General features: G+C 53.6%; 1 long non-coding RNA gene across 6 annotated transcripts; it reads left to right on the top strand.

Annotated features, from left to right (window-relative positions):
* Positions 1 to 19: 19 nt before the first annotated feature.
* On the top strand, positions 20 to 15,383 carry LOC309619187. 6 transcript variants are annotated; one of them, XR_014238806.1, is made up of 6 exons: positions 20 to 5,571; positions 7,328 to 7,426; positions 8,332 to 8,422; positions 8,758 to 8,874; positions 12,877 to 12,977; positions 13,131 to 15,383. It is a non-coding gene; the product is annotated as an uncharacterized lncRNA (long non-coding RNA). The 6 variants fall into 6 exon arrangements; XR_014238807.1 differs by having other exon boundaries at positions 13,073 to 15,383; XR_014238808.1 differs by having other exon boundaries at positions 12,877 to 13,226; positions 14,674 to 15,383.
* Positions 15,384 to 15,758: the final 375 nt, after the last annotated feature.

Here is a 15,758-nt window from a genome sequence, read left to right as displayed (position 1 = left end):
CCCCAGTCTTTTTTCTTCGTTTCTGTGCGAGGGCTTTCTCTAGTTGCGGCAAGCGGGGGCCACTCTTCATCGCGGTGCGCGGGCCTCTCACTATCGCGGCCTCTCTTGTTGCGGAGCACAGGCTCCAGACGCGCAGGCTCAGTAATTGTGGCTCACGGGCCTAGTTGCTCCGCGGCATGTGGGATCTTCCCAGACCAGGGCTCGAACACGTGTCCCCTGCATTGGCAGGCAGATTCTCAACCACTGCGCCACCACGGAAGCCCCATGACCCCCATTCTTAATAGTCACATTTGTCTATTCATTCATCCTGTAGAAGTGAGTGCAGCTTCTTGGGTAGGGAGAACTCTGTAACATACTCATGAAATATACAGTCCCACTTGTGATGAAGTTCTACTGCTTATTTTCTTTGTACTTTCTAAATTGCTTGGATTTCTTTCTGTTGAGCGTGTATTACTTTTATAAAAACAAGTCATTATTTAAAGTAAAGAAAAAATTTTAGTGAACTAATGTGACATTTCTTGCACCCCTGAGTTTGTGGGCAAATAGTCATATATTTATAATTGTGTATGTGTGTTTGCAGTTTAAAAAATTAAAAAGACCGCAAAGCTTTATACCAATATCCTTATGCTTACTGATGAGAAATAGGATTATAGGTAGCTTTCTTTAAGTGTAGTTTCTCTTTTTTTCTTTTTCTTTCTCTTTTTTCTTTTTTCTGCATTGTTTAATCACGTCGTTCCGCTGCTCCCACACTCTCCTGTAACACACACCAGTTAAATAAAAATTCCTTAAATTCTTCCAGCTCATTAAATGGCCTCCCCCAGCTCTTGCGGGAGGTCCACAGTTCCGATTTGAGATGAAGTTGCGGGGAAAACGGGTTCAGAAACTATATGTTATATTCACGGTATTTAACCTTTACAGGAACCCGTTTTACCGGGGGAGGGATTAAGGAGCAGCCTGGGTAGCGGAGGAACCTGGGATCGAACCCGGGTCTCAGGGCGCCGCAGCTTTTCTGCCTGCATCCCTCGGTCGGCGGCCGCGTCTGCCCTCCCGCGGCGTCTCTCGGAACTGCAGGCCGCCTTCCTGTCTGAGAAGTGAGGCGGGGTCTGGGGTCCCACGGGGGCCGAGCCGCCGGGGCGGGGGGTCCAGGCTGGGGCCTGGGCCAGGCCAGGGCCGGCGGCCTTTCCCTCACGTCATTCGTGCAACTCTCGGACTTGCACCCCACCTCCCTGAATTAATACTACTTAATAAAACTGAAAACGGTTCCATGAACAGATGACTTTTTTTTGAGGACGTCTTTTAAAATGTCAGTAAATGTATTGAAAGGGGGAACTTGCACATCGATACTCTTAAGTGGAAAATTAGTGTCGCTTTACACGTAATAACAAGGAAACTACGATAAAACCAAGACAATGTTCTGAAATGCTGTTGGATACTGATTCTTACAAAAACCGTGCACGGCCCGCTCTTTGCTCAAATCGGATATTAACTAAGTAACAGAAAAGCGTTTTTTTCAAACACATTTTAACATTCCGACCCAGGAGATACATAAAAATGAAACAACAATTTCACGAAATAATACCCTTATTTTTCGGATATTTTCTATTCTATTTTATTCAATCTACTTTATTTTTTCCCTCTTTTTTTAAACTTGAAGTAGGGACTTCCCTGGCGGTCCAGTGGTTAAGACTTCATCTTCCAGTGCAAGGGGTGCGGGTTTGATCCCTGGTCCTGGAGCTAGGATCCCACATGCCTTGCAGCCAAAAAACCAGAACACAGAACAGAAGCAATATTGTAGCAAATTCAATAAAGACTTTAAAAATGGTCCACATCAAAAAAAATCTAAAAACAAACAAAAAATGAAATATAGTTAATTTACAATGTTGTGTTAGTTTCAGGTATACTGCAAAGTGATTCAGTTTTATATATATATATATATATGTTCTTTTTCAGATTATTTTCCATTATAGGTTATTACAAGATACTGAGTATAGTTCCCTGTGCTATACAGAAGGTCCTTGTTGGTTATCTATTTTATATATAGTAGTGTGTATATGTTAATCCCAAACTCCTAATTTATCTCACCCCACTTTATTTTATTTTTAAAAAGTGTTCAAAGGCAGGTAGATGCACATGTGTAAAAAATGTTGGTGGAGATTGAAGCTGAGTGATGGTACAGGGGGCTCATACTTTCTATTTTTGTGCATGTTCAGAAACTGCAAATTAAAAGAATATTTTAACACTGACAGGTTTGGATTTGGTACATTGATTTTACAACTCGCTAAGGGGTCACAACCCATAACTGGAAAAATTTGAATTGCCCTCACACTGTGCAGAGAATTCACCTGGACGTAATCGACAGACGGAAAGAAGGAAATGCTTTCCCACTGCAGTTGACTATCCCCACGATGGCCACCACCAATGTCTCTCCTCTCTGTAGACACCCGTCATTCCCACATCAAGAGGTGAAGCCTATTTCCCCACCCCTTGAATCGGGGCTGGCCCAGACCAGTAGAACGCACCAGAAGTAATGTTCTGGGACTTCTGAGTCCAGACATCCAGAGAACCAGAACCTTCTGATTCCTATTGCTTGGAATGAGCTGCCATGTTTTGAGGAAGCGCAGTAATGGGAAAGGAGAGCCGAGTCTCCAGCTAACAGCCCCGCTAGCGCCAAGCCAGCCACGAATTTCCTGTACAAGCCCTTGGCTTCCCACCTCAAAAGGTTGCCAGCTAAAACCCAGGACACCAGATAAATTTGATTTTCAGATAAACAATGAGTCCTTTTTCAGTATGTCTCAAATATTGCACGGGAAATACTTATACTAAAAACCATTCATTGTTAATCTGTAGTTCAGATTTAACTGGGAAGCTTGTATTTTTATTTGCTGCAGTCAGCAACCCTACACCTCGAGCACCTGAGGGCTTTCTCTGGCTGCCAGAGAACACTCAGCCAAGGTGAAGGGCAAAGCAGCAAACGTCATCCGACGAGGACAAATGCCACCTTTCCCAGCCCCTGGCGGATGACTCTGGGGTGAGCTCTACCCGTCCCCCGAGCCCCCCGTGGCTCTGAGGAGCAGCTGCCTGCAGCAGGACCTGCTTCTTTGCTCTCCTCCCACCCCCATCTCACTTCCCATCTCCCTGCAGGGACTCCCGAGGGTCACCTCCAAAGAAACTCCTTGCTCCCAAATTCTTGTCTCAGGGTCTGTTTTAGGAGACCCAAACTGAGACAGTAGAGCTCAGCCAGGGTTAACTATCATAATAGCTATAATTATTCACTCACAGTTTCTCTCACAGCGGAGGGAAGCAAACTGAATGTAACAATCACAGCTAACATTTATTGAGCACTTACTGCGTACATGCTCAAGATGTATTTTCTCACTTGCCTCTGAGGTGTCACTAAGTTGATTTTACAGATGGAGAAACTGAGGCTTGCAGAACCTCAGTCCCCTGCAGCTTTTCACTGCTGTTCCTTATGCCTTGAACACCTCGTCCTCGTAATCACCACTTCCCAGTCTCAGGTCCCAGTGCGGCTCCTGCCCCAGGCTCGGTGGCCTCCCAGGAGGCCCTCATTTGATCACCTGCACTGCTTCCATCTCAGAGGGCAGGGTTGTGGGGAGGTGAGTAGGAGAGGGGAAGGGTATCACCTTAGATAAGGTGGTGAGGGAAGGCCTCACTGAAGAGGTGACACTTGAGCAGAAACCTGAAGGAGGCGAGGGAGCCACAGGAAGACCTGGGGGAGGAGCATTCCAGGCAGAGGGAAGAGCAGGTGCAAAGGCCCTGAGGTGGGAGCGTGCCGGGGGTTTGAGGAGCAGCGAGGAGGCCAGTGTGGCAGGAGCTGGGTGAGGGGTGGGGGATGAAGCCAGGAGGCGACAGGCAGGGGGACGGGGGCAAATTCACCGAGAAGCTAACAGGGCTTAAGCTGCAGTCCCCTCAGCTGCCCAGGTGTCCAAGGCACTGGCAGGGACCTTGCAATGAGCTCACATGGTCACAGCTTTTGTAAAATGTGCAAGTGCCTTTCCTGGAGCTCCGTGTAGTTCATAGCAAACCATTAAAAAAGGCAATTTAAACATTTTGCAAGAAACCCAGGTTGGAGATGTAATATGTTTCCTTTGATAATATTTCATTAATTTCCTGTATTTAATTCATTTTGTCCTCTTAGGAAACGTTTCTACAGAAGTAGCATATGCCTACAGGAAAGGGCCCACGTCAGAAACGAGGGGCTCGAGGGGTGTCCACAGAGGCCCAGCTCCCTGCCCGCCTCCTGCTTCTGCCAGCATGTCCCCTGGGTGACCACCCTCCTCACTCCTCACAATGCAGATTCTGCTTTCCGAAGAGCCTGTACCAGACAAGCAAGCTATCTTCATCACAACTGGTTAAGACCACTCTCTGCCACTCTGACTCCCCCTTCCTCCCAGGTTCCCTCGTTTTGTATTTGTAAGGTTGTGTTCTTTTTCTTAGAGAGGGCCTCCTATATTACAGAACCTTCAGGCCCCACAAAACCTGGCCCTGCCCTGAAGGTGGTTCACAGACCACAGTAAGACTCCAGGCAAGCTGGGAGCCCAGACAGGGTCCTGAGAGGCGGAGGGATGAGGTCCGACTTAGGGGTGGGGATCAGACTGGGGTCACGGGTGGAGGACAGGAGGCAGGTGAGGAGGGCACTGTGTAGTCCAGGTGACCGGCGTTGGGGGTGGGGAGGGGGCCAGGGTCAGATTCCAGGTACCCTCTACTGGTAGCCAATGGGATTCGCTGGTGGACCCGACGCAGGGAATGAGAGAGAGAGAGTTCTTGCCCTGAGCCACGGGCAGGACAGAGGTCTTAGAGACGGAGCAGCTGGTGGGTGGAAAGACGGGAGCTTGTTTCCAGATGCGGGGGTGTTGGATGCGTGAGCCTGGAGTCCAGGGTAGAGGCCAGGTCCGAGGATGATATTTTAGGAACTGTCAGGGCATAGCTGGTGCTTAGAGCCTCTGGACTCCCCGGGGAGTTAGGGTAGACAGAGAAAAGGCCCCGGGTGCGCCAGGGGCGCCCCGACATGAACAGACCAGCAAGAGGAGGAGGAACCAGCCGAGGAGCCCGGAGAACTGGGAGGAGGGAGGCTGCAGGCGCGGAGGGACGCGTGTGGTACACACTGCCGTCCACGACAGCCCGAGGCGGGGACACCGCTGTCCTCCCCTCCCTCTGAGGCCGCCCCCAGCATGCCCCGCCCGAAGCCCCTCCTCGGCCACGCTCGGTCCCCCTCCTTTCTTTAGAGCGCACCCTGTGCGGCTTGACTGTCGTTAGGCCCTGTCTGCGTCCTGGGGCGGTGACTTTGCTCATCCCCGGATCTGCCGAATCCCAGGGCCCAGCTCAGCACCCGCACCCCGAGGCGCCGAGGCTGCGTCCCCGGCGGGCGGCCGGCGCTGCGATCTGAGAGTCGCCGCCAGAGGGCGCCCGGGGCTGGAGGGCTGACCCCACGGGAAAGGGCCAGAGGGTCCGCACCGGGTGGGGCGGGGAGATCCGGCCGAGCGGGCTTCCCGGAGCCGGAAGACCTTTACCAGCCTGAGGAGGGAAGCAGGATGAGGGCAGGCTTCCCAGGAGGTAACTTTTTAACTGTCCTGCAAAATGAGTGGGCGGCGGGCTGGAGCAGGGCCGGGGGTGCCGGTGGAGCCGGTGGAGGGGCGGGAAGGCCCGGGAGGCCCCCCGAGACTGGGGAAGCGCGCAGCTGGCGCAGCGCGGCGATCTGGGCGGACGGCAGGAGTGGCCCCCGGAGCTGATGCGCGCTCAGGCCCCAAGGGGTGGAGGCACGGGGGGAGGCGCAGCGCTTAGCCTGTCCGGTGCTCGTGGACACGGGGACATGGGTGCTCCCACGGGGGGGCCCCCCTGCTGGCACCCCCCAGGCCCCAGCTCCCCCACCGGGGAAGGTCTGGACAATGGGGTCCACCTCCTGCCAGGGAGCGTCCCCAGGGCCCACACAGCGCCCCCTCCCCTGCTCCGCATGGAGGGGGGATGAGGGCAGAACTGTTGCTCGGTCACAGCCTGAGGTCAGAGGCTGGAGTCCCTGCAGGTCAGAGGTCAAGGGGCTGCCTGCACGTCTGGAAGGTCTGTGGTCACTGGTGGAGAAGCTGAGGTGACCTCATCCTGAGAGCCTGGAGAGATGGGGGAGGGGTGGCAGGGGGCCAGGCAGGAGGGGGCCTGGGGGCCCGGCAGGGGGGCGCCTACAGTACCGGTACCGGTACCCGGCCTGCCTCACCGAGGCTGCCTCTCCCTAGGCCTGAGTCTGATCCCCTTAGAACGGGGTGTCGGGGGGTGGCCTGAAGCCCCTTCCAGGTCCTGGGTCCAAGGCCAGCAGAAAGGATTGGCTCCTTGGGTGACCCTCCCACTTTCTGCTGCAAGAGCTTCCAGGGACAGTGTTGTCAATGATAATAATAATAATAACTTTTTTTTGGATGTTTCTATATTCCAGGAACTTTCCTAAGTGATGTATATATTTATTAGTTAAGTTATCCCCCAACAATACCATGACTGAAGAGCAATTTTTGGTCCCCTTTTACAGATGAAAAAACTGAGACTCTGAGAGGGAGGAGACTTGTCCAAAGCCACGCAGCTGGGATGGAGCAGTCTGGCTCCAGAGCCTCTGGGTCCCTAAGGTCACTTGAGTGACCCAGCCCCATACCACGGATAAAGAGACCCTGAATCTCGCCTGCTCTGAGCACAGAGACAAATGTGGCTCCAGACGTCTCCCCCCAGGCAGAGTGACCTGGAGGGCCGCCTTCAGCCTGGGGCCTGCTCATCTGGGTGTGGGTGGTCAGCCCTGGGTCAGGGGATGGTGCCCAGCTGCCTGGTGCTGGCACTGGAAGGGCAGCTGTGGGTTAAAATCCTAACTGTACCACTCTCTGCTGTGTGATTCCAGGCAAGTCACCTAGCTGCTCTGTGCCTCAGTTTCCCCTTCTGTAGAATGGAGATGATCATAGCACCTCCTTTAGAAGACTGCTGTGAGGATTAGATAAAACAATACACATAAAGCACTTGACTGCTGGTTTTCCATGGGCTCCCCTTGGGTGCCTCTGACTCTCCTGGTTCTGGAAACTCTCACCTCACATTCAGCAGGGTGGGCAATAAACCTCGTCTCCCAGACTCAGAGACATCGTAAACCAATGTTTCTGGATTCTCCCACTGGTCCTCTGGGGTTGGTATTATTTATCAGACCCCCTCTAGGAAGGAAGAAACAGAGGCTCAAAGAAGGGGGAGGGGGACTTGCTCTGCAGCCAGAAAAAGGAATGAAGAGGGTGTCTGTGTGTGGATAGGAAGTGATCTCTCTTTTTTTTTTTTTTTGGCCCTGCTGCTTGGCATGTAGGATCTTAGTTCCCCGACCAGGGATCAAACCTGTGCCCTCTGCAGTGGAAGCACAGAGTCTTAACCACTGGACCACCAGGGAAGTCCCAGGAAGTGATGTGTAAGTGATATTGTTAGATATTGTAAATTGGGGGGAAACCAAGTGCAGAACAATGTGTAGTATATGCTCACATTTGAGCGAAAAAGGGGTTGGGGGATGGGAAATATAGGTAGATTTGCCTGTATGTGTATAAAATATCTCTAAAGTTTTAAATAAGGTATTGATTATTTACCCCTAAGGAGAGGAACTGGGTGCCTGGGGTCTGTGGTGGAAAGGAAACTTTTTGCTACACACCCATGAAATACCTAAAAGGATGTTTTTGTGTGTTATTTCCCTGAAATAAGGTCAGGGAGGGGAAAATGAATACATTAATTCAGGGGTGCAAATTCCAACACCAACTAGAGCTAGACAAGAAATATGAATACGTGTGAGACATTAGGGAGTGGTAGAGACTGAGGTGAACAGTCATGTCCTACCTAACGGGGCAGCCCTGCTCAGCATCGGCAGATTGCTGCCCTGCAGAAGTGCAGGCAGACCCAGAGTTGTCAGAGCTTCCGATTTCCAAAGAGAAATGGAAATGGGGTGGCCACTGGATGAGGAAGACAGTCAGGGTGACTAGGAGAACACGGCCTAGGGAGTGGTCGAGCTAGAGGGAGATGGAGGGAAAGTGTGGCAGCCACATCGGCTGACTGACCTATCTATCTGCCATCCCCAGCCCCCCCTCCCCTGCTGCCTTCCACTTAAGAGACTGGAGAGGAGAAATGACTCACTTTCCCAGTCTCCCTTGCAGTTAGGAGTGGTCATGTGACACAGTTCTGGCTGATTAGATCTAAGGAGTGGGTGGGGTTGGGGAGTAGGGGTAGGTTCTGGGAAATTATTTCTCTTCATGATAAAAGGGACAAATGCTTTCAATTCACCCTAAACTTAACCATTCCTCTTCCTTCCTGTCTTAAATGTGAATGCAGATGCAACACCAGGTGCAGTAGCAGCCATCTTGCAAACAAGAGGGAAAAGCCAAGAAATTGCAGAGTTATGAACCCTGACATCACTGGCCTGGTAAAGCAGTGCCAGCCATAGCTGATCTCCAAGCTCATTGGGATGGGGGAAAATGCACTCCTATTTGTCTGAGCCACTCTGATCTGTTTTCTATTTTTTGTAGTCAAACACATGCTTAACTTTATAGAAGATGTGTATTTGATAGAGCTCAGAAGACATGGGAAAAGGAGAGGCTAGGCAGGAGTCTGTGGAGGGTAAAGGTCAAGGGGAGAGGCTTTCTGTTTGGAGGTGGGGGAGGCCTGATCATGTTTCTATGATAATAACCAGCATTTATTGAAAACACACTATGTGCTCTACACAGTGATTTACACAGATCAACTTATTTCTCACTGCAGTCCTCTGAGCCAGGCCCGGCTATATCCCCACCATAGGGGAGGGAACTGCTGCTCAGAGAAGCAAAGCAGCGTGTCCGGCCCTACCGCTACAGGAGGTGCGGCAGGATTTGAACTCAGGTAGAAGCTGTCCAGCCCAGGATGGGCTCTGACTCCTCCACCTGTCCCTCTTGGGGCCTCAGTCTCCGTGTGAAATGGGGCGCGCCGGGAGCCTGCCGTTCTGTGGTCCCGGTGGGGGCGCCAGCGCCAGGAGCTGGCCTCTGCTGGCCCAGCAGGCCCGGGGTCAGCCAGGCAACCACCGCCCCTTCCACCTCCATGTCTGGTCCCTCCCCGCTGGTGGGATGAAGGGGCTGGGGCTGACGCAGCCCTGACGGGGCGTGGGGGGTGGGGTGGCGGTGCCTGGAGGGCGCAGCCTGGGCCTCTGGGCTTCAGTTTTCTGTGACGGGCACCGAACAACACGCCCGCAACACGCCCGCGGCTGCTCGGAAGGCTTGCAAGGCTCGCAGTGACCTAAGTCCGGCGGGGCGTGGAGGGAGGGTGTGGACCTCCCCGGCCGCCCCCTCTTGGGGCCCCAGGTCGGCCCCAGGCATTTCCGGGCGGCCTCAGGAAATACCAGCACCCCCCCCCCCCCAACGCTGTCCGCGGGCCTGACGCCACCACCGACCTCCCCGCCCCTCCCCCACCTCCTTCCGGCCGCGGGCCTTGCTCACTTCTCCGCCCTGGGCAGTGCCTGGCTACCCGCGCCACCTCCTACACAGTCTGCGCCTCCTCCTTCCTCTCCCTCGAGCTCTCTCTTCCTCGCTTGGAGAAGGGGGGGGTGGGGGGCGGTCTGGGGTCCTGGTAACTGGGCGGCGACGCCTGACAGGCTAGGCGACTGTGATTTGGAAAAAGGTTCGGGGGATTCTGAAAACCTAGAATAGGAATCAGGGAAGCAATCAGGGAAGGCTGCCTGGAGAAGGTGACATTTAAGTCTGGTCCTGGAAGACCAAGCCATTGACCAAGGATAAGTGTTTCAGACAGTAAATCACTTACTCGACAAGCATTTATTGAGCACTTGCTGTATGCCAGTCCCTGTGCTAGGCCCTGAGGTCTGGCAGGAGGCAAGATAAGTTTGTGCTCTCATGGGCTTTGCAGTGGGGGAGTCAGAGGAGGCTGCGAAGGGATAAGCACTACCTCACAACCTGGGCTCAGAGCTACTGAGGGAGGGTAGGTGATGGGAAGTGAAAGGTGCCGTGATAGTCTGAGGAGGGTGGCCAGTGAGGGCTTACCCCCCACCCCTCAAGGGCATTGCACGACTGACGAGGAAACAGCAAGTGCAAAGGCTGAAAGTCGAGAGGATGCAGGAGGCTCGGCTGCCGGACAGTGGACTAGATCAGGAGGGCGCTGAGGATGAGGGCAGGGAAGTGACTGGCCCGAAGTCACAAGTGCTGGAACGCAGGGACGTGAGCTCAACCGCAGGAGTGTCCGTAACTTTTTAAAGCGGGCCTGCAGCTGCACAGCCTCCGGAACAGTGGCCAGCCTCCCTTGGTAAGGCTGCCGGGCCACCTGGGGCAGGTGCTGATGGAGGGGACAGCTAACTGCCGGGAGGGGACAGCTGACTGCCGGGAGGAGACGCTCCCTGAGAGAGGCAGCAGCGGAAGTCGCTGTGGGATGGTGGAGGCTGTGGCGGCTGTGATGTGGTTTCTCTGCAGCCCCTGTGGTAACAGCCCGGGCACTGTGCCTGCCCTCCTGTGGCTTCTGCGCCCACACAGAGCCCTCGCTGGGGCAGCCTCTGTTTCCTGGAGCTCGGACTGCGGCTGGGAGCCCAGCCGGGACCCTTCTCAGTCCCGGGAGACCTCCCACTCTTTATCTCCTGGGTAGCTGAGGCCTCCTTTATAGAAGAGGAAACGGGTTCAGAGAGGGATGGTGGCTGGTCCAGGACCACACAGCAAAGGGCTGTGTCAGGCACCCACAGCTGTGGGCTCCTCCCCGTCCCTGTCTCATTTCCCCACACCCCTAAAGGTGATTCCTGGGGTCACATCCAAACAAACAACTTCCATTTGAATCCTTGTTCTAGCTGGGCTTCTGGGGCGCCAAATGCAGACATTTGGTAGTGAGTCTTCAAATGTGACTGAGCTTCTGCCCTGAGCACAGTTCCCATGCACACAGGACAGACTCTAAGTGCTGTTTACAGCCCCCATTTGTGGAGGGAGTGGGCAAGGGCACAGACTCTGGGTTCCAAGCCCCAGGCTGCCACCTCTTACCTGTGTCACTTCGCCTTCCTGTGCCTCAGTTTCCTCACTGGCGAAATGTGATCATGAGGGTGACTTCCAATTGGATTGGTGTGAAGGTTGAAGGAGATCATAGGGAAGTGCTTAGGAGAGGGGCCCGCCGTGGTGATGTCCGCGTGGGTGTCACACCTACTGCGTGCAGCGACCCTGCCCAGAGAAGGTGACCTCCCAGACCTGCTCCGTCCTTACAGTCACCCTGCCAGGCAGGTGCTTCACACCTCACTTCACAGATGGGAGACGCGCAGGGTGGGTTTGGGGGTCTCCCAGAGTCTCACAGCTGGTGAGGGGTGGTGTTGGGACTGGAATCCAGGCCAGGCTGATTCAGACAGCCCTGGAGTCCCCCCGTGGACAGGGCAGGCTGTGACTCAAGTCTGCAGGAGCGTGGGCAGGCGTGTAGGGTAAGCGGGCTTCGGGGTTGGGGGGAGGAGGGGGCCCCATTTTAGTGGTCGGGGAAGCCCGCTGGGGAGACGGACTGGAGGGGATGGGGCACGGGGCGTCCGGATGTGTGGGGGAGGGCATTCCTGGCACAGTGAGGGGAGAACGGGGCAGGGGCAGGGTGGGCAGGCCTTCTAGCCGCGGTGGGGCGGGGCTGTGGATTTGATTCTAAGTGTGGTGCAAAGTCCTTGGAGGGCTTGGGACGGGTGACGCTATTCGGTCTCCCCAGCAGCCCGCCAGCAAGGCGCGGCGGCCCCGCCCCCGAATTGCGCTGAGGAAGCTGAGGCTCTGAGGGTCCCTGTGTGCTGCCGTGGTCCGGGGTCACCAGCACAGAGCAGCGGCTGGACCCTGGCTCCCAAAACCGCTCTTTGTGTGGGGTGCCGGGTGCGGCTACAAGCGCCCCCCACCCCCTGACCACAGTCGGATACCCCTGGGCTTGCGGAGCACCTTCCCCCAGAGACAGCCTGTCTTCCATCGTTTACTCTCAACAAACATACTCAGACATTATGCTCCGTGTGAGCATAATTATGCCAGAACCGTGCAGGGGGAGGAGACACAGGTAAGGAAGGCCAGTCCCAGCTCCGCCTCTCCAAGAAGCTGCTGGACCACGGGGTGCAGAACCTACACTGTCACCATCCAGGAGGCAGGTGCCAGGATGCCCGTGGCATCCAGGAAGGCTCCCAGGGCAGGATGACCACCGGATCCTAAAAGCCTGTGGGCACTCAGCCAGGCTGACTTCTAGAAGGATCCCGAAAGGTGGAGAGGGGGCTCCAGGCAGAGGGAACAGCACACACGGATGCTCAGAGGCCAGCATATGCAGGCCATCTGGGGAACCCCAGGTGATGGGTGGAGCTGCAGTGCAGGATCGGGGGAGGCGTGCCCACAGAGGAGCCTGGAGAGGGCAGCCCCTCATCCACCCAGTGGGGAGCACAAGGAAGCAGAGAGACCAGCGATGGGGAGAGGCCCGGGAGGGCCCAGGCTGGTGTCCCTCCTGCCCTTGTCTGGGGGTGTGGGCGGTCACAACTGGCCGCTCAGTTGAGGAGAATGAAGATGCAATTCTATTCTCATCTTTCCCCTCAGTACCTCTTAGACACGCACATTTACAAAAATTGATAACAAAGTTGCTTTATGTACCCGCCTTTTTTTTTTTCTTATAAGAAATTAAAGAAAAAAGTGGAAGGAAGGAAAGAAGGGAGGGAGGGAGGGAGGAAAGGAGGGGAGGAAGAAAATAAGGAAGGAGAGAAAGAAGCAGAAGAAAGAAAAGGATTGGGAGAATTTTTTTTTTTTTTTTTTTGGCCTTTTTCTGGTCTAGATGGCCCCTACATTTGCCTTGTCTCACCCTTTGGGGTCACTGGCCTCCTGCCCTCTTTTTTGGGACCCCTCTGTCCTGGCCTCTTAACTGCTGTGTCTGTGTCAGCCTCTCCACAGCCTGGCAGCCCTGGCACAAGCCTACTTCAGCTCCAGTCCCAGCTTCACTAGGAGGAGCTCAGAAAAGGACAGTTGCATGAATGAGCAGAGGTGAGTCGGAGGAGAGGGTGAAGGGAGAACCAGTCTGGAGATGTGTTCCCAGGTCTCTGGACAGACTGGTAGATCCTGACACTCCACTCCATCAGCCCTGGCCCAGGGCCCCTTCAGCCAGAGCCAAGGCCAGCCCTCTTGACATTCTTCCAGCAATGCTGAGTCCTGAGCCTGAGCCTATGAGGACCCACTCTGCATGTGGCCCTGGACTAAATGCTTTCTGTCCATCATCTCAGTACTGTGAAGCAGGTATGAGTGGGCACCACATTGCATTGAGTTGTCCTGTGTTCTTAGTCTCCTCAAGTCTGTCTTCTTAGTCTTTCTTGTGTTTCACAACCTTGGCAGTTTTGAAAAGTACTGGCCAGGTATTTGTAGAATGTGTGTATGCATTTTTTAAGGATTATTTTAAAAGATGTTTATTAAATAAAAAATAATAATAATGAAGAAAGAGAGAGGAACAAAGAGAAAAAGAGATGTGAAAAGAAAGAGGAAGGAAGGAAGGAGAGAAGGAAGAGAGGGTGAGAATAAGTGAAAGAAGAGAAAAAGGAATGAAAGACTTTGAGGTTTCTGTCAAAAGAAAACTTTGCTTGAGGCAACAGTGGAGATGTCCTTTAAGAAAGCTAGGATGACGCCAGCCTGACTCAACAGCTCTGACTTTTTTCTGGGCTGGTCTGAACTGGTCTGAACAATTAAGAATTGTGTCTGTGAGGTGACAAAGAGGGCTCCTTGCATCTCCAGCTTTTATGGTTCCTGGTGCCCACAATCTCAGAAGCAGAGAGGGCCACTTTTCTGATGGTTTTAGCTAAAATCCTGGGGATGGCTCTTATTGGCTGGGCTTGGGTCACATGCCCAGCCCTGAACCAATGACTATGGCCATGGAGATGTGAATTCTCATTGGCCAGCCAGGGATATGCCTGCCCCTGACTGCTAATGGAGAAGGCTGCTCTCAGCAGCTGCAGAGTTAGCAGAAATACATGAGACCAGGCTCGTTCCAGCCATTCTCTCCTGACTCACCCCCTGCTTCTTTCTTCTATGCATCCTGTGGTCCAGCTAAATGGCACCACTGGTCCATGATTTCCTGCCTCCTGGTCTTTTGCTCAGCCTGCCCCCTGCCAGGGTTGCTCTCCTCGCTCTCAGCATAACCAATAATTAGCCACCCTTAAAGTCCCAGCTCAAATGCTGCTGGCTGGGCAGATGTCTTTGAGTTATAGCTTTGGGTGATTATGTTTCAAATCTTGACCCAAGCTGAAAGCTTTATGAAGGTGGAGGGCACCCAACTCATCCAGAAATTTTCTGAGGAAGGAAAAACAGCACCTTTCTGAGGCCAGAGAAGTGCTATGGCCTCTTCAGGGCACTCAGCCAGTCTCCGGCAGAAAGATATCGTGCACATTTCCAAGGAAGGGGTGCTCTGTAGGAGATGCCAGTCCCTGACTCCCTTGGACTTGGGTGAAAATCTCAGCCCTGCCGCTCCTCAGCTGGGCCAGCAGCTATTTTTCCCCTCTCTGTGCCTCACTTTTTTCTTCTGTAAAATGGTGATAACAGGAGTGCCTACCTATCTCACAGGGCAGTGGTGACTGTTTACTGAAATAATGCGTGTAAGACGTTTCAGTCTGTGTAGATTCAAGAAAACAATTTAAAATGGTCTGTTGGGACTTCCCTGGCGGCGCAGTGGTTAAGAATCCACCTGCCAACGCAGGGGACACGGGTTCGAGCCCCGGTCCGGGAAGATCCCACATGCCGCGGAACAGCTAAGCCCGTGTGCCACAACTACTGAGCCTGTGCTCTAGAGCCCGTGCGCCACAACTGCTGAGCCCGCGTGCCCCAACTACTGAAGCCCACGCACCTAGACCTCGTGCTCCGCAACAAGAGAAGCCACTGCAATGAGAAGCCCGTGCACTGCAACCAAGAGTAGCCTCCGCTCGCCGCAACTAGAGAAAGCCCAAGGGCAGCAATGAAGACCCAGGGCAGCAATGAAGTCCCAAGGCAGCACGCCCCCCGCCACCAAAAAAAATGGCCTGTCTTGGACTTTCCTGGCCGTCCAGTGGTTAGACTCTTCGCTTCCAATGCAGGGGGTGCAGGTTCGATCCCTGGTTGGGGAGCTAGGATCCCACATACTGTGGAGCGTGGCCAAAAAAAAAAAAAAAAAAAGCCTGTCTTGTTTGCAGTGTTCACCACTATAGGGGAAAAAGCCTGAAGAGTAATGGCCAATAAAAACTACAAATGTTGGGTCATAGATTGAAAACTATATATTAAGCTGATGCTGTTTTTTATTGTTACACTTCATGCCCTTGGGAGGAAATCTGAGGAAGGTCATAGAAACTTGTTTTTGAGGCATGATGAGAGGTTTGGAAGAAAGGTGTTATGCAAATCTCAACAGAATTATCAGTAAATGCTGCAAATATAAAAGCCTGGAGGGACTTCCTTGGTGGTCCAGTGGTTAAGACTCCGTGCTTCCAATGCAGGGGGCGCAGGTTCGATTCCTGGTCGGGGAACTAAGATCCCACATGCCACGTGTGGCATAGCCAAAAAAAAAAAAAAAAGCCTGGAGCCGTCAAAAAATTAAATGAAAACTCTTTGGAAATGGGGTTGATGACTGTTATTGTCAGGAATCTGGGTACCAAGTCAACTGGCTGAGGGAGAAAAGAGAATTCAGCTGAGTGGTGGTCGTGCTGTCCACCTCCCCAGTGTGTGTTCCCCTCCCGTAACTGCCCCCCCACCTCCAGGGGGGAGCCCTGATGGGCCTAAGCCAATCACCCTGATTCCTCATCGAACTCCCCACAG

The sequence above is a fragment of the Balaenoptera borealis genome (assembly GCF_965194805.1).
Source record: "Balaenoptera borealis genome assembly, chromosome: 20".
NCBI lineage: Eukaryota > Metazoa > Chordata > Mammalia > Artiodactyla > Balaenopteridae > Balaenoptera > Balaenoptera borealis.
Note: the sequence above shows the minus strand (reverse complement) of the source record. Positions and strands in the feature narration are given on the sequence as shown.